Source organism: Gorilla gorilla, chromosome 15 (assembly GCF_029281585.2).
Source record: "Gorilla gorilla gorilla isolate KB3781 chromosome 15, NHGRI_mGorGor1-v2.1_pri, whole genome shotgun sequence".
Lineage (NCBI taxonomy): Eukaryota > Metazoa > Chordata > Mammalia > Primates > Hominidae > Gorilla > Gorilla gorilla.
In genome coordinates, this window is record NC_073239.2 from 124492383 (window position 1) to 124507237 (window position 14855).

The 14855-nt window shown below is 53.2% G+C and overlaps 1 long non-coding RNA gene across 3 annotated transcripts in view; it reads left to right on the plus strand.

The window, feature by feature from the left end:
- LOC134757165 (uncharacterized) overlaps positions 1–14855 on the plus strand; it is a 76709-nt gene that overhangs the window by 6582 nt on the left and 55272 nt on the right. Inside the window, exons 2-7 of one of the 3 annotated variants that reach the window (XR_010130853.1) lie at positions 4108–4340; positions 9038–9095; positions 9189–9421; positions 10200–10390; positions 12457–12514; positions 12636–13395. This is a non-coding gene — a long non-coding RNA (uncharacterized lncRNA). Of the gene's footprint in view, positions 1–4107; positions 4341–9037; positions 9096–9188; positions 9422–10199; positions 10391–12456; positions 12515–12635; positions 13396–14855 lie in introns of those variants that run through there. The other 2 variants (XR_010130850.1, XR_010130851.1) reach the window with 2 other exon arrangements.

Here is a 14855-nt window from a genome sequence, read left to right on the forward strand (position 1 = left end):
GCCTCCCAACAACGTCTTTGGACTCAGCTCCTGCCCAGCTCCCAGCAGGCCCAAGTTGTCGTCAAGTCGGCCTGGAATTGGGCCCGGAAGAGCAGCAAGTCGGCCTCCCCGGGCCCAGCTCCGTCCTCTCGGCGGCCTCTCCAGGTGCAAAACTTCCTCGAGTCAGCCTCTCCAGGCCCAGCTCCTCCTGCCTCCCAGTGGCCTCTTTCAGCCCAGACCAGCTCATGGCTCTTGGCGGCCTTCCCAGGCCCCGCTTTTGACTTTTGGTGGCCTCTTCAGGCCCAGAACTTGACCTCCAGTGGGCCTTTGCAGGCCCGGCCTCCTGCCTCTCGAAGGCCTGCACGGGCCCGGACTCACAGCGGACTCACAGCGGACTCTCCATGCCCAGCTAGCTCTCGCCTCATTGCGGCCTCCCGAGTCCAAAGCTCCTGCCTCTCGGCCGCTTCGGCAGGCCCAGCTCCCGCCTGCCAGTGGCCTCTTTAGGCCCAGCTCATTCCTCACAACGGCCTTCCCAGGCCCCGTTTTTCCCTTCTGGCAGCCTCTTGGCCTCTAATTTGTTTATCTTTTGTGTATAAATCCCAAAATATTGAATTTTGGAATATTTCCACCATTATGTAAATATTTTGGTAGGTGATTTATTTGGGGTGAGTTTCTGCACCAAGCTCGAATTTTTTATTTTATTTTCCTTATTATTTGGTGTTAAACAGGTTTAATGACGGTCATGGCAACTGTTTGGCACAATGAAAAATATCGCCCATGATCAACGTGTTCTGTTCTGGGGAAGGGGGCAAAGGCAGGGTGAATCACTTTCTTAAAAAGTATAGCTCAAGTTGGGAGTGCAGAGGGAATGGGGAGAAAACCCTCCCGCTGCCTGTGTCGAAGTGCAGGAGCCCCCACCCCCATACTCACCTGAGTCCAGCCCCTCTGGGGAAAGAAGGGGTGCATGAACTCCCCCTAGTCCACAGGCACCTCCCTGTGGCCCAAGGCCCTCTTCACACTCCATCTTGTAGCCCCAACAGGAGCTATTTTCCGAAAAGTGAAAAGCTCTGAAGGTCCCACAATTCATGGTATGTACACCTCCCTCACCAGGGGCTGCAAAGTGGCCTGGAGCTCCATACTGAGTAGAAGTCTTTGGGCCAGAGTCAGCATCTGGCTGACAGTCCGGATATCCTGGTTGGAGTGACCCTGGTGCGCCCTGCCAGGGCCTGGTGCCGCTTGCTGAAGATCATGACCGCCACTCATGGGCCACCGATGTGGTCCTTGTCCCATTTGTTGGGGCTGCGTCCATCCTTCTCAGAAGATGAGTCCTGTTCCTTGCGCAGGGCACTGAGGGACTGGGCCTGACATCATCTGAGTGGTAGAGGCAACTGGGTGTCAGGAGACATGATGGAGAGGAAAGCATCATCATGGTCATTCTCTGTCTCACTGTCCAGCAGGGACTCCCCTGAGGGGCCCAGGGCTCCTCCTCCATGGTGGGAGGTGAGCTTTTAACAGGTTCCACCACCCCCAAAGTGTGTAGGGTTGCGGGCCCTGGGCTTTCAGGGCAGGTGGCTCCAGGGGGCCGCCCAGGGTCAACACTCCCTGTGCCACCTGGTGGATGCTCATGAGCAACAGCTGCCAACTTGGCAGGTTGTTTTCTCTGGTTGGAGGCCACTGAGTAACTGGCAGGTTGCTGGGCCTCGTGTGGCTGCAGGGAGGGGTCAGGAAGGGGATGGAGTACCAGGGGAACATGGCCACAGAGTGACCTTCCACATTCCTCCACACGAACATGCTGACGCCACGGGAGGCCTCACTGAATGCAGGCCTGGGGGCCGAGTACTTGGTCCGGGCAGGGAGTTCCTGGCAGGGGCTCACACCTCACCCCCTCCTCAGCCCAGGTGGCTTGGGCCCAGAGAAGTGGGGGTTGGAGAGGAGCAGAAGACCAGGCCTCAAGTTTTGTTTTTTTTGTTTGTTTTTTTGTTTTTGAAATGTAGTTTGACTCTTGTCACCCAGGCTGGAGTGCAGTGGCACGATCTCAGTGGCCTTCATACCTGGCTAATTTTTTGTATTTTTACTGGGGGTGGGGTTTTGCCATGTTGGCCAGGCTGGTCTTGACCTCCCGACCTCAGGTGATCCACCCACCTCAGCCTCCCAAAATGGGATTACGGGCATGAGCCACTGCTCCCAACTTCATTCATTTTTACTTGAAAAACTCCGTTAAGCATTTTTTTAAGGTAGACCTAGTGGTCCTGAATGCCCTCAGCTTTGTTTGTCGAGGAAGCACGTTATTTCTTTTTTCTTTCTGAAGGACAGCTTTGTCAGACATAGTATTAGTTGCTGGCACTTTTTTTCTTTCAGCACTTTGAATGTATTATTCGATTCTGTCCTGACCTGCAAAGTTTCTTTAACTTTTGACTATTTGATTATATTGTGACTTGGTGAGTATCTATTTGGTTTGAAACTCTTCAGGAATCTTTAAGCTTCATGGATTTAGATGTCTAAATCTTTCCCATGATTTAGGCAGTCTTCAGCCATTCTTTAAATAAGCTTTCTTCTCTTTTCTCTACTTTCCTTTTCAAACTCCCATAACCTGACAATGGGTTGCCTAATGGTGTCTTGTTGGCTTTCTTTTCTCTGTCTTTTTTCTTTTTTTTTTTTTTGAGACAGAGTCATGCTCTGTCACCCAGGCTGGAGTGCAATGTGTGGTCTAGGCTCACTAGGGTTAGGGTTAGGGTTTTAGGGTAAGGGCGAAGGGTTAGGGTTTTAGGGTAAGGGCGAAGGGTTAGGGTTTTAGGGTCAGGGCCCAGGGTTAGGGTTTTAGGGTCAGGGCCCAGGGTTAGGGTTTTAGGGTCAGGGCCCAGGGTTAGGGTTTTAGGGTCAGGGCCCAGGGCCCAGGGTTAGGGCTTCAAGGCCAGGGCCCGGGGCCCAGGGTTAGGGCTTCAAGGCCAGGGCCCGGGGCCCAGGGTTAGGGCTTCAGGGTCAGGGCCCGGGGCCCAGGGTTAGGGTTTTAGGCTCAGGGCCAGGTCCCACGGTTAGGGTTTTAGGGTCAGGGCCCGGGGCCCAGGGTTAGGGTTTTAGGCTCAGGGCCAGGGCCCAGGGTTAGGGTTTTAGGCTCAGGACCAGGTCCCAGGGTTAGGGTTTTAGGGTCAGGGCCAGGGCCCATGGTTAGGGTTTTAGGCTCAGGGTCAGGGCCCAGGGTTAGGGTTTTATGATCAGTGTCAGGGCCCAGGGTTAGGGTTTTAGGGTCAGGGCCAGGGCGCTGGGTTAGGGTTTTAGGGTTATGGCCAGTGCCCAGGGTTAGGGTTTTAGGGTCAGGGCTTGGGCCCAGGGTTAGGGTTTTAGGGTCAGGGCCAGGGCCCAGGGTTAGGGTTTTAGGGTCAGGGCCAGGGCCCAGGGTTAGGGTTTTTGGGTCAGGGCCTGGGCCCAGGGTTAGGTTTTTAGGGTCAGGGCCCAGGGTTAGGGTTTTAGGGTCAGGGCCCAGGGTTAGGGTTTTAGGGTCAGGACCCAGGGTTAGGGTTTTAGGGTCAGGGCCCAGGGTTAGGGTGATTTCCAGGAAGTGACCTCACAGTGACTCAAGCTACCACTTACTGTTGATTGTGATGAAATGCCAGCTGAGGCACATGCCTTGGGAGCTAAGTGGTTGCTGCCCTTGACTACTATGAAGACTGGTGTGGGAAGGGTCGCTTTGGATGCACTTGAGCAGGGGTCCCCAACCCCTGAGCCATAGAGCCGTAAGGAGCCACACAGCAGGTGAGTGGTGTCGAGTGAGGGAGTGAGGGAAGCTTCGTCTGTATTTACAGCCACTCCCCTTTGCTCACATTCCCGCCTGAGCTCCACCTTCTCAGATGAGCAGCAGCATTAGATTCTCATAGGAGAACGCACCCTGTTGTGAACCGTGCATGTGAGGGATCTAGGTTGCGCTGTGCTTATGAGAATCTAATACCTATTGATCTGTCACTTTCTCCCATCACGCTCAGGTGGGACCATCCAGTTTCAGGAAAACAAGCTTAACACGCCCACTGATTCTACATTATGGTGAGTTCTATAATTATTTTATTATATATTCCAGTGTAATAATGGAAATGAAGTGCCTAATCAACGTAAATGTGCTTAAATCTTTTGGCCCAGCTCCTACCTCCCGGCAGCCTCGCCAGGCCCAGAACTCTCTCCAGTCAGCCTCTACAGACCAAGCTCATGACTCACAATGGCCTATTTAGGCCCATACCCTACCTCACGGCAGTCTCCGCAGATGAGCCTACTGCCTCACAACAGCCTCCACAGGCACAGCTCCATCGTTACAATGGCCTCTTCAGACCCAGCTCCTGCCTCCCAGCCTTCTCTCCAGGCCCTGAACTTTCTCCGTAAGTTGAGGTAGCTGGGACTGTAGGTATACATGACGATACTTGGCTAATTTTTAAATTGTTTTGCAGACATGGGGTCTCACTTTGTTGGCCAGGCTGCTGTCAAACTAATGGCCTCAAGTGACCCTTCCACCCCTGCCTCCCATCCTCGAGGTATGTGCCACCACAAGGAGCACTTGTTCAATTTTCTAAAGAAAAAATTTCTAAAGTAAGGCTGTGGGATGATGGCAGGAAGATAAAAGAAAAACAGAAGAATAAATTAAAATGACTTATTCACACATATTCTTTTGACAGCAAGAAGAACTTTTAGTATATACATTCCTTACAAACAAAGAAATGGCAGATAAACAATGTTGTATAGGAACTTCAACACACACTGTACAATATTCCCACTTTGCTGACATAAGTTATGGAAATTTCGTGGTTTCCTTGAGTGTCGCTACCAGTATTTTGCTTCTCTGATGATTTTTATCAACTTCCTCATCTGTTAACTTCTCTCCAAGGTATGTCATGTCACGACATACTGCCGCTGCACGAACACGGCCAGTGTCTTCCTATTAAACATGTAGAATGCTTTCCTAATTTCTCTTTTTACTCTCTGTCTTTGTGTTCTGCATTTTCCTTACTTTTATTGTCAGAAACTCCAGAAAGTCAATCGTACTAATTTATCACGATTTGCTTTATTAATTTATACTATGCTTATATGGAATTTTGCCCAACAGACCTCATTACAATTTGGGCCAGGGCCCAGGGTTAGGGTTGTTTTAATGTCAGGGCCCAGAGTTAGGGTTGTTTTAGGGTCAGGGCCCAGGGTTAGGGTTGTTTTAGGGTCAGGGCCCAGGGTTAGGGTTGTTTAAGGGTCAGGGCCCAGGGTTAGGGTTTTAGGGTCAGGGCCCAGGGTTAGTGTTGTTTTAGGGTCAGGGCCCAGGGTTAGGGTTGTTTTAGGGTAAGGGCCCAGTGTTAGGGTTGTTTTAGGGTCAGGGCCCAGGGTTAGGTATTTAGGCACTGGTCCAGGGTCCAGGGTTAGGGTTTTAGGCTCAGGGCCAGGGCCGAGGTTTAGGGTTGTTTTAGGGTCGGGGCCAGGGCCCAGGGTTAGGGTTGTTTTAGGGTCATGGCCAGGTCCCAGGATTAGGGTTGTTTTAGGGTCAGGGCCAGGGCCCAGGTTTAGGGTTCTTTTAGGGTTAGGGCCCAGGGTTAGGGTTGTTTTTGGGTCAGGGCCCAGGGTTAGTGTTGTTTTAGTTTCAGGGCGCAGGGTTAGGGTTGTTTTAGGGTCAGGGCCCAGGGTTATGGTTGTTTTAGGGTTAGGGCCCAGGGTTAGGGTTTTAGGCTCAAGGCCAGGGCCCAGGGGTAGGGTTTTAGGCTCAGGGCCAGGTCCCACGTTTAGGGTTTTAGGGTCAGGGCCAGGGCCCAGGGTTAGGGTTATAGGCTCAGGGCCAGGGCCCAGGGTTATTGTTTTAGGCTCAGGACCAGGGCCCAGGGTTAGGGTTTTAGGGTCAGGGCCAGGGCCCAGGGTTAGGGTTTTAGGCTCTGGGTCAGGGCCCAGGGTTAGGGTTTTAGGATCAGTGTCAGGGCCCAGGGTTAGGGTTTTAGGGTCAGGGCCAGGGCACTGGGTTAGGCTTGTTTTAGGGTCAGGGCCAGGGCCCAGGGATAGGGTTGTTTTAGGGTCAGGGCCAGTGCCCAGGGTTAGGCTTGTTTTAGGGTCAGGGCCTGGGCCCAGGGTTAGGGTTGTTTTAGGGTCAGGACCTGGGCCCAGGGTTAGGCTTGTTTTAGTACCAGTGCCCAGGGTTAGGCTTGTTTTAGGGTCAGGGCCTGGGCCCAGGGTTAGGCTTGTTTTAGGGTCAGGGCCAGGGCCCAGGTTTAGGGATGTTTCACGGTCAGGGCCAGGGCCCAGAGTTAGGGTTGTTTTACGGTCAGGGTCAGGGCCCAGGTTTATGGTTGTTTTAGGGTCAGGGCTTGGGCCCAGGGTTAGGGTTGTTTTACGGTCAGGGCCAGGGCTCAGGGTTAGGGTTGTTTTAGGGTCATGTCCAGGGCCAACGGTTAGGGTTGTTTTAGGGTCATGTCCAGGGCCCACGGTTAGGGTTGTTTTAGGGTCAGGTCCAGGGCCCAGGATTAGGGTTGTTTTAGGGTCATGTCCAGGGCCCACGGTTTGGGTTGTTTTAGGGTCAGGTCCCGGGCCCAGGATTAGGGTTATTTTAGGGTCAGGGTCAGGGCCCAGGGTTAGGGTTGTTTTAGGGTCAGGGCCAGGGTCCTGGTTAAGGGTTGTTTCAGTTTCAGGGCCAGGTCCCAGGGTTAGGGTTGTTTTAGGGTCAGGGCCAGGGCCCAGGGTTATGGTTATTTTAGGGTCAGTGCCCAGGTTTAAGGTTGTTTTAGGGTCAGGGCCCAGGGTTAGGGTTTTTTTAGGGTGAGTGCTCATGGTTGGGTTTATTTTAGGGTCAGGGCCAGGGCCTAGGGTTACGGTTGTTTTAGGTCAGGGCCAGGGCCCTGGGTTAGTCTTGTTTTAGGGTCAGGGACAGGGCCCACGGTTAGGGTTGTTTTAGGGTCAGGACCAGGGCCCAGGGTTAGGGTTGTTTTAGGGTCAGGTCCTGGGCCTAGGGTTAGGGTTGTTTTTGTGCCAGGGCCCAGGGTTAGGGTTGTTTCAGGGTCAGGGCCAGGGTCCAGGGTTAGGGTTGTTTTAGGTCATGGCCAGGGCCCAGGGATAGGGTTGTTTTTGGGTCAGGGCCAGGGCCCAGGGTTAGGGTTGTTTTAGGGTCAGGGCCAGGGCCCAGGGTTAGGCTTGTTTTAGGGTCAGGTCTTGGGCCCACGGTTTGGCTTGTTTTAGGGTCAGGGCCAGGGCCCAGGATTAGGCTTGTTTTAGGGTCAAGGACAGGGCCCAGGTTTAGGGTTGTTTTAGGGTCAGGGCCAGGGCCCAGGGTTAGGCTTGTTTTAGGGTCAGAGCCAGGGCCCAGGGTTAGGGTTGTTTTAGGGTCAGGGCCAGTGCCCAGGGTTAGTGTTGTTTTAGGGTCAGGGCCATGGCCCAGGGTTAGGGTTGTTTTAGGGTCAGGGCCAGGGCCCAGGGTTAGGGTTGTTTTAGGGTCAGGACATGGGCCCAGGTTTAGGCTTGTTTTAGTGCCAGGGCCCAAGGTTAAGGTTGTTTTAGGGTCAGGGCCAGGGCCCAGGGTCAGGGTTGTTTTAGGTCAGGGCCAGGGCCCAGCATTAGGGTTGTTTTAGTGTCAGGGCCAGGGCCCAGGTTTAGGGGTGTTTTAGGGTCAGTGCCAGGGCCCAGGATTAGGCTTGTTTTAGGGTCAGGGCCAGGGCCCAGGGATAGGGTTGTTCTAGGGTCAGGTCCAGGGCCCAGGGTTAGGGTTGTTTTAGGGTCAGGGCCAGGGCCCAGGGATAGGGTTGTTTTAGGGTCAGGGTCAGGGCCCAGGTTTAGGGTTGTTTTAGGGTCAGGGCCAGGGCCCAGTGTTAGGGTTGTTTTACGGTCAGGGCCAGGGCTCAGGGTTAGGGTTGTTTTAGGGTCATGTCCAGGGCCCAGGGTTATGGTTGTTTTAGGGTGAGGGCCAGGGCCCAGGGTTAGGCTTGTTTTAGGGTCAGGGCCAGGTCCCAGGGTTAGGGTTGTTTTAGGTTCAGTGCCAGGGTTCAGGGTAAGGGTTGTTTCAGTGTCAGGGCCAGGGCCCAGGGTTAGGGTTGTTTTAGGTTCAGGGCCAGGGCCCAGGGTTATGGTTATTTTAGGGTCAGTGCCCAGGGTTACAGTTGTTTTAGGGTCAGTGCCCAAGATTAGGGTTGCTTTATGGTCAGGTCCAGGGCCCAGGGTTAGGCTTGTTTTAGGGTCACGGCCAGGGCCCAGGTTTAGGCTTGTTTTAGGGTCAGTGCCAGGGCCCAGGTTTATGGTTGTTTTAGTGTCATGGCCAGGGCCCAGGGTTAGGCTTGTTTTAGTGCCAGGGCCCAGGGTTAGGGTTGTTTTAGGGTCAGGGGCAGGGCCCAGGTTTAGGCTTGTTTCAGGTTCAGGTCCGGGGCCAGGGTTAGGGTTGTTTTAGGGTGACGGCCGGGGCCCAGTGTTAGGGTTGTTTTAGGGTCAGGTCCGGGGCCCAGTGTTAGGGTTGCTTTAGGGTCAGGGCCGGGGCCCAGGTTTAGGGTTGTTTAAGGTCAGGGCCGGGACCCAGGTTTGGGGTTTTAGGCTCAGGACCAGGGCCTAGTGTTAGGGTATTAGTGTCAGGGCCCAGGGTTAGGGTTTTAGGGTCAGGGCCCAGGGTTAGGGTTTTAGTGTCAGGGCCCAGGTTTAGGGTGATTTCCAGGAAGTGACCTCACAATGACTCAAGCTACCACTTACTGTTGATTGTGACGAAATGCCAGCTGAGGCACATGCCTTGGGAGCTAAGTGGTTGCTGCCCTTGACTACTGTGAAGACTGGTGTGGGAAGGGTCGCTTTAATGCACTTGAGCTGGGGTCCCCAACCCCTGAGCCATGGAGCCGTAAGGAGCCACACAGCAGGTGAGTGGTGTCGAGTGAGGGAGTGAGGGAAGCTTCGTCTGTATTTCCTGCCTCTCCCCTTTGCTCACATTCCCGCTTGAGCTCCACCTTCTCAGATGAGCAGCAGCATTAGATTCTCATAGGAGAACGCACCCTGTTGTGAACCGTGCATGTGAGGGATCTAGGTTGCGCTGTTCTTATGAGAATCTAATACCTATTGATCTGTCACTTTCTCCCATCACGCTCAGGTGGGACCATCCAGTTTCAGGAAAACAAGCTTAACATGCCCACTGATTCTACATTATGGTGAGTTCTATAATTATTTTATTATATATTCCAGTGTAATAATGGAAATGAAGTGCCTAATCAACGTAAATGTGCTTAAATCTTTTGGCCCAGCTCCTACCTCCCGGCAGCCTTGCCAGGCCCAGAACTCTCTCCAGTCAGCCTCTACAGACCAAGCTCATGACTCACAATGGCCTATTTAGGCCCATACCCTACCTCACGGCAGTCTCCGCAGATGAGCCTACTGCCTCACAACAGCCTCCACAGGCACAGCTCCATCGTTACAATGGCCTCTTTAGACCCAGCTCCTGCCTCCCAGCCTTCTCTCCAGGCCCTGAACTTTCTCCGTAAGTTGAGGTAGCTGGGACTGTAGGTATACATGACGATACTTGGCTAATTTTTAAATTGTTTTGCAGACATGGGGTCTCACTTTGTTGGCCAGGCTGCTGTCAAACTAATGGCCTCAAGTGACCCTTCCACCCCTGCCTCCCATCCTCGAGGTATGTGCCACAACTAGGAGCACTTGTTCAATTTTCTAAAGAAAAAATTTCTAAAGTAAGGCTGTGGGATGATGGCAGGAAGATAAAAGAAAAACAGAAGAATAAGTTAAAATGACTTATTCACACATATTCTTTTGACAGCAAGAAGAACTGTTAGTATATACATTCCTTACAAACAAACAAATGGCAGATAAACAATGTTGTATAGGAACTTCAACACACACTGTACAATATTCCCACTTTGCTGACATAAGTTATGGAAATTTCGTGGTTTCCTTGAGTGTCGCTACCAGTATTTTGCTTCTCTGATGATTTTTATCAACTTCCTCATCTGTTAACTTCTCTCCAAAGTATGTCATGTCACGACATGCTGCCGCTGCACGAACACGGCCAGTGTCTTCCTATTAAACATGTAGAATGCTTTCCTAATTTCTCTTTTTACTCTCTGTCTTTGTGTTCTGCATTTTCCTTACTTTTATTGTCAGAAACTCCAGAAAGTCAATCGTACTAATTTATCATGATTTGCTTTATTAATTTATACTTTGCTTATATGGAATTTTGCCCAACAGACCTCATTACAATTTCTAACCTGTTTTATTTTGTTTTTTTTTTTTTTCTGAGACAGGGTCTCCCTCTGTTGTCCGAGGCTGGAGGGTAGTAGTGCTATCGCAGCTGACTGCAGCCTCAACCTTCCAGGCTGAAGCGATCCTCCCATCTCAACCTCCCACGTGGCTGAGACTACAGGTGCTTGCCACTACGCCCAACTAATATTTGGTATTTTCGTACACGTGGATTCCAGAGGGGTGACAGCGAAACGTGAGTAAGCATGGATTTTGGTATATGCAGAGATGGGCGGCTGTAACTAATTCTGTATACTGAGGGACGGCAACTGTATATGTTTTTACAATTACGCTGTAGGATACATACTGTTGCATAGCCTTGAAAATAATAATTTTTAATGGAGTGGAAGAATAATAATAATACTGCTAAAAGTAGCAGCTGGCCAGGTGTGGTGGCTCACACTGGTAATCGCAACACTTTGGGAGGCTGAGGCAGGAGGATGGCTTGAGGCCAAGAGTTTGCGATAGGCCTTGGAAACAAAGGGGGAGTCACCATCCCTACAGAAAAATACATGAATTAGCCTAGTGTGGTGGCACGTTCCTGTAGTCCCAGCTACTTGGGAGGCTGAGGTGGGAGGATCACTCAAGCCCAGGGAGGCTGAGACTGCAGTGAGTCATGATCAGGCCTCTGCACTCCAGCCTGGGTGACAGAGTGAGACCCTGTCTCAAAACAACAAAAAAGTAGCAGCTAACATCAACTGACCTTTTATACCAGGTGCCTATTGATACCATAGTTTAATTTCTTAGAACTGTTTCTTATTTCACTTACCAACTCTGTCTTCAGTTACTCCCAGATTTTTACTGTGTGTGTACAGATGACCTTTTGTTTAGATTGAATTGTCTCCCCAGAAGTAAGATTACTGTGAGTCATGGTGAATGGACATTCTCATTACCCTTGATGTAAATTGACAGGGTTTTGGGTGCCTCCCAGCTATAATCTTAGCACTTTGGGAGGCTAAGAGAGGAGGATTGCTTGAGGCCAAGAGTTGGAGGAGGCAGTATGGCAGTATGGTGAGACCCTGTCTCCATTATTTTAAAAAATTGACAAGCTTTACCCAGGAAGGCTTATACACAATTTAAACACCCCTCATAGTATAAGAAAGTGCCCATTTCACTGCACCTTTGCCAGCACAGGGTATTATAATTTAGTAAGTCATTTTTTGTTTGATTATTTTAAATAGATAAAAGACCTCATATTACTTTACTTGTCACATTTCAACATCTTTCCTTAGCTTATTAGCTCTACCTCTTTTCTGTCTGTAAATGGTTGTTGTTGTTTTGTTCTTTGAGACAGGGTCTTGCTCTGTCACCAGGCTAGACTGTAGTGGCATAATCATGCCTCGCTGCAGCCTTGACCTCCCAGGCTCAAACTTCAGCATTCCGAGTAGCTGGGACTACAAGTGTGCACCACCACTCCCAGCTAACTTTTTTCTTCTTTTGGATAGAGACAGGTTCTCACTGTGTTGTCCAGACCGGTCTCTAGCTCCTGGCCTTAAGCAATCCTCCTGCATTAGCTTCTCAAATTGCTGGAATTTCAGGCATGAGCCACCATGCCTGGCCTGGGCTAGTCCTGTATTCTCTAGAGTTCTCTTTACTTTGTGCTAGCCAATCTCTCATTATGCTGTTCACCTGTTATAATGAATAATTCTCCGTATTAAATTTTACCACTTTAAACTTTTGAGTGGTTTATGCTTCCTGATTGGACTCTGACTAATACGTTAGGAAGGGTCCCAGGAGATAAACCCACACAGATGGGATTTGGGCATAGGTTTGGTTTCCCAGGGGGCAGTGCTGAGCTCTTTGCCAGTGGGAAATGGGATGCTGGTGATTTCCAGGAAGTGACCTCACAGTGACTCAAGCTACCACTTACTGTTGATTGTGACGAAATGCCAGCTGAGGCACATGCCTTGGGAGCTAAGTGGTTGCTGCCCTTGACCACTATGAAGACTGGTGTGGGAAGGGTCGCTTTGGATGCACTTGAGCAGGGGTCCCCAACCCCTGAGCCATGGAGCCGTAGGGAGCCACACAGCAGGAGGTGAGTGGTGTCGAGTGAGGGAGTGAGGGAAGCTTCGTCTGTATTTACAGCCACTCCCCTTTGCTCACATTCCCGCTTGAGCTCCACCTTCTCAGATGAGCAGCAGCATTAGATTGTCATAGGAGAACGCACCCTGTTGTGAACCATGCATGTGAGGGATCTAGGTTGCGCTGTGCTTATGAGTATCTAATACCTATTGATCTGTCACTTTCTCCCATCACGCTCAGGTGGGACCATCCAGTTTCAGGAAAACAAGCTTAACACGCCCACTGATTCTACATTATGGTGAGTTGTATAATCATTTTATTATATATTGGATATATAATACGTATATATATTTATATATATGTAATAATGGAAATAAAGTGCCTAATAAATGTAAATGTGCTTAAATCTTTTTAAGCAGATTCTTCAGGCCCAGCATCTGCCTCACTGTGGACTCCCCAAGCCAAGCTCCCAACCTTTCAGCAGCTTCTACACACCCAGCTCCCGCCTGCCAGTGGCCTCTTCAGGCCCATGGGGCTCATTCCTCACAACAGCCTTTCCAGTCCCAGTTTTTCCCTTCCGGCGGCCTCTCCGGGCTGAGAACCTCCTCAAGTCGGCCTCTCCAGACTCACTTGCACCCTCCAGGCGTCCTCTCCGGGCCAAGCTCCTCTTCCTGGCTGCGTCTCCAGGCCTGACTCCTGCCTCTCAACAACCTCTTTGGACTCAGTGCCTACCCATCTCCTGGCGTCCTTGGTCGGCCCACAGCTTCCTCAAGCCAAGCTCCCCAGGCCCAGGTCAGGCCTCACGGTGCCCCCTCCACGATGAGCTCCTGCCCTCCAATGGCACCTGCAGGCCCCAAATGGTCTCCGGTCGGTGGGCTCCTCCACGCCAAGCTTGGGCCTCCCGGTGACCTCTGCAGGCCCAAGTTGTCCTGAAGTCGGCATCTCCCAGCCATGCCTCCCAGCAAGTAAGCAAGCTCTTTTGGCTCAACTCCTGCCCAGCTCCCAACCGCCTTTGTAGGTCCCGAACTTTCTCCAGCCAAGTTCTTTGGGCCTCATTCCTGCCGCCCGGTGGCCTGTACGGGCCCAGCAATGGTTGGAGAACGGCCTCTGCAGGTCCCGCTCTTGCCTCCCAGGGGCCTCTCCAGGCCCAGCTCTTGCCCCCACGGCGGCCACCTGGGGCCAAGTCCCTGCCTGCCTCCCAGCAGCCCGCATGCGGCCCAGCTCCTCCCTCACGGTGGCCTGTTGATGCCCATGCCTCTGGTACCCTGCCCAGAGGCATGAGCCCCTGCCACACACTGGCTCCTCCCACGCTGAGAGAGGTCAGCGTGAGCCCTTGCCTCACACCGGCCCCTCCCATCCTGAGAGAGGTCAGCGTGAGCCCCTTGACTCACACTGGCTCCTCCCACGCTGAGAGAGGTCAGCGTGAGCCCTTGCCTCACACCGGCCCCTCCCATGCTGAGAGAGGTCGGCGTGAGCCCTTGACTCACACCGGCCCCTCCCACGGTGAGAGAGGTCAGCGTCAGCCCCTTGCCTCACACCGGCCCCTCCCACGCTGAGAGAGGTCGGCGTGAGCCCTTGCCTCACACCGGCCCCTCCCACGCTGAGAGAGGTCAGCGTCAGCCCCTTGCCTCACACCGGCCCCTCCCACGCTGAGAGAGGTTGGCGTGAGCCCCTTGCCTCACACCGGCCCCTCCCACGCTGAGAGAGGTCGGCGTGAGCCCTTGCCTCACACCGGCCCCTCCCACGCTGAGAGAGGTCAACGTGAGCCCCTTGCCTCACACCGGCCCCTCCCACGCTGAGAGAGGTCGGCGTGAGCCCTTGCCTCACACCGGCCCCTCCCACGCTGAGAGAGGTCAACATGAGCCCCTTGCCTCACACCGGCCCCTCCCACGCTGAGAGAGGTCAACATGAGCCCCTTGCCTCACACCGGCCCCTCCCACGCTGAGAGAGGTCAACATGAGCCCCTTGCCTCACACCGGCCCCTCCCACGCTGAGAGAGGTCGGCATGAGCCCCTTGCCTCACACCGGCCCCTCCCACGCTGAGAGAGGTCAGCCTGAGCCCTTGCCTCACACCGGCCCCTCCCACGCTGAGAGAGGTCAGCGTGAGCCCCTTGCCTCACCCCGGCCCCTCCCATGCTGAGAGAGGTCGGCGTGAGCCCTTGCCTCACACCGGCCCCTCCCATGCTGAGAGAGGTCGGCGTGAGCCCCTTGCCTCACACCGGCCCCTCCCACGCTGAGAGAGGTCGGCGTGAGCCCTTGCCTCACACCGGCCCCTCCCATGCTGAGAGAGGTCGGCGTGAGCCCCTTGCCTCACACCGGCCCCTCCCACGCTGAGAGAGGTCGGCGTGAGCCCTTGCCTCACACCGGCCCCTCTCACGCTGAGAGAGGTCAGCGTGAGCCCCTTGCCTCACACGGGCCCCTCTCACTCTGACAGAGGTCGGCCTGAGCCCTTGTCTCACACCGGCCCCTCCCACGCTGAGAGAGGTCGGCATGAGCCCCTTGCCTCACACGGGCCCCTCTCACTCTGACAGAGGTCAGCCTGAGCCCTTGTCTCACACCAGCCCCTCCCACGCTGAGAGAGGTCAGCATGAGCCCTTGCCTCACACCGGCCCCTCCCACGCTGAGAGAGGTCAGCATGA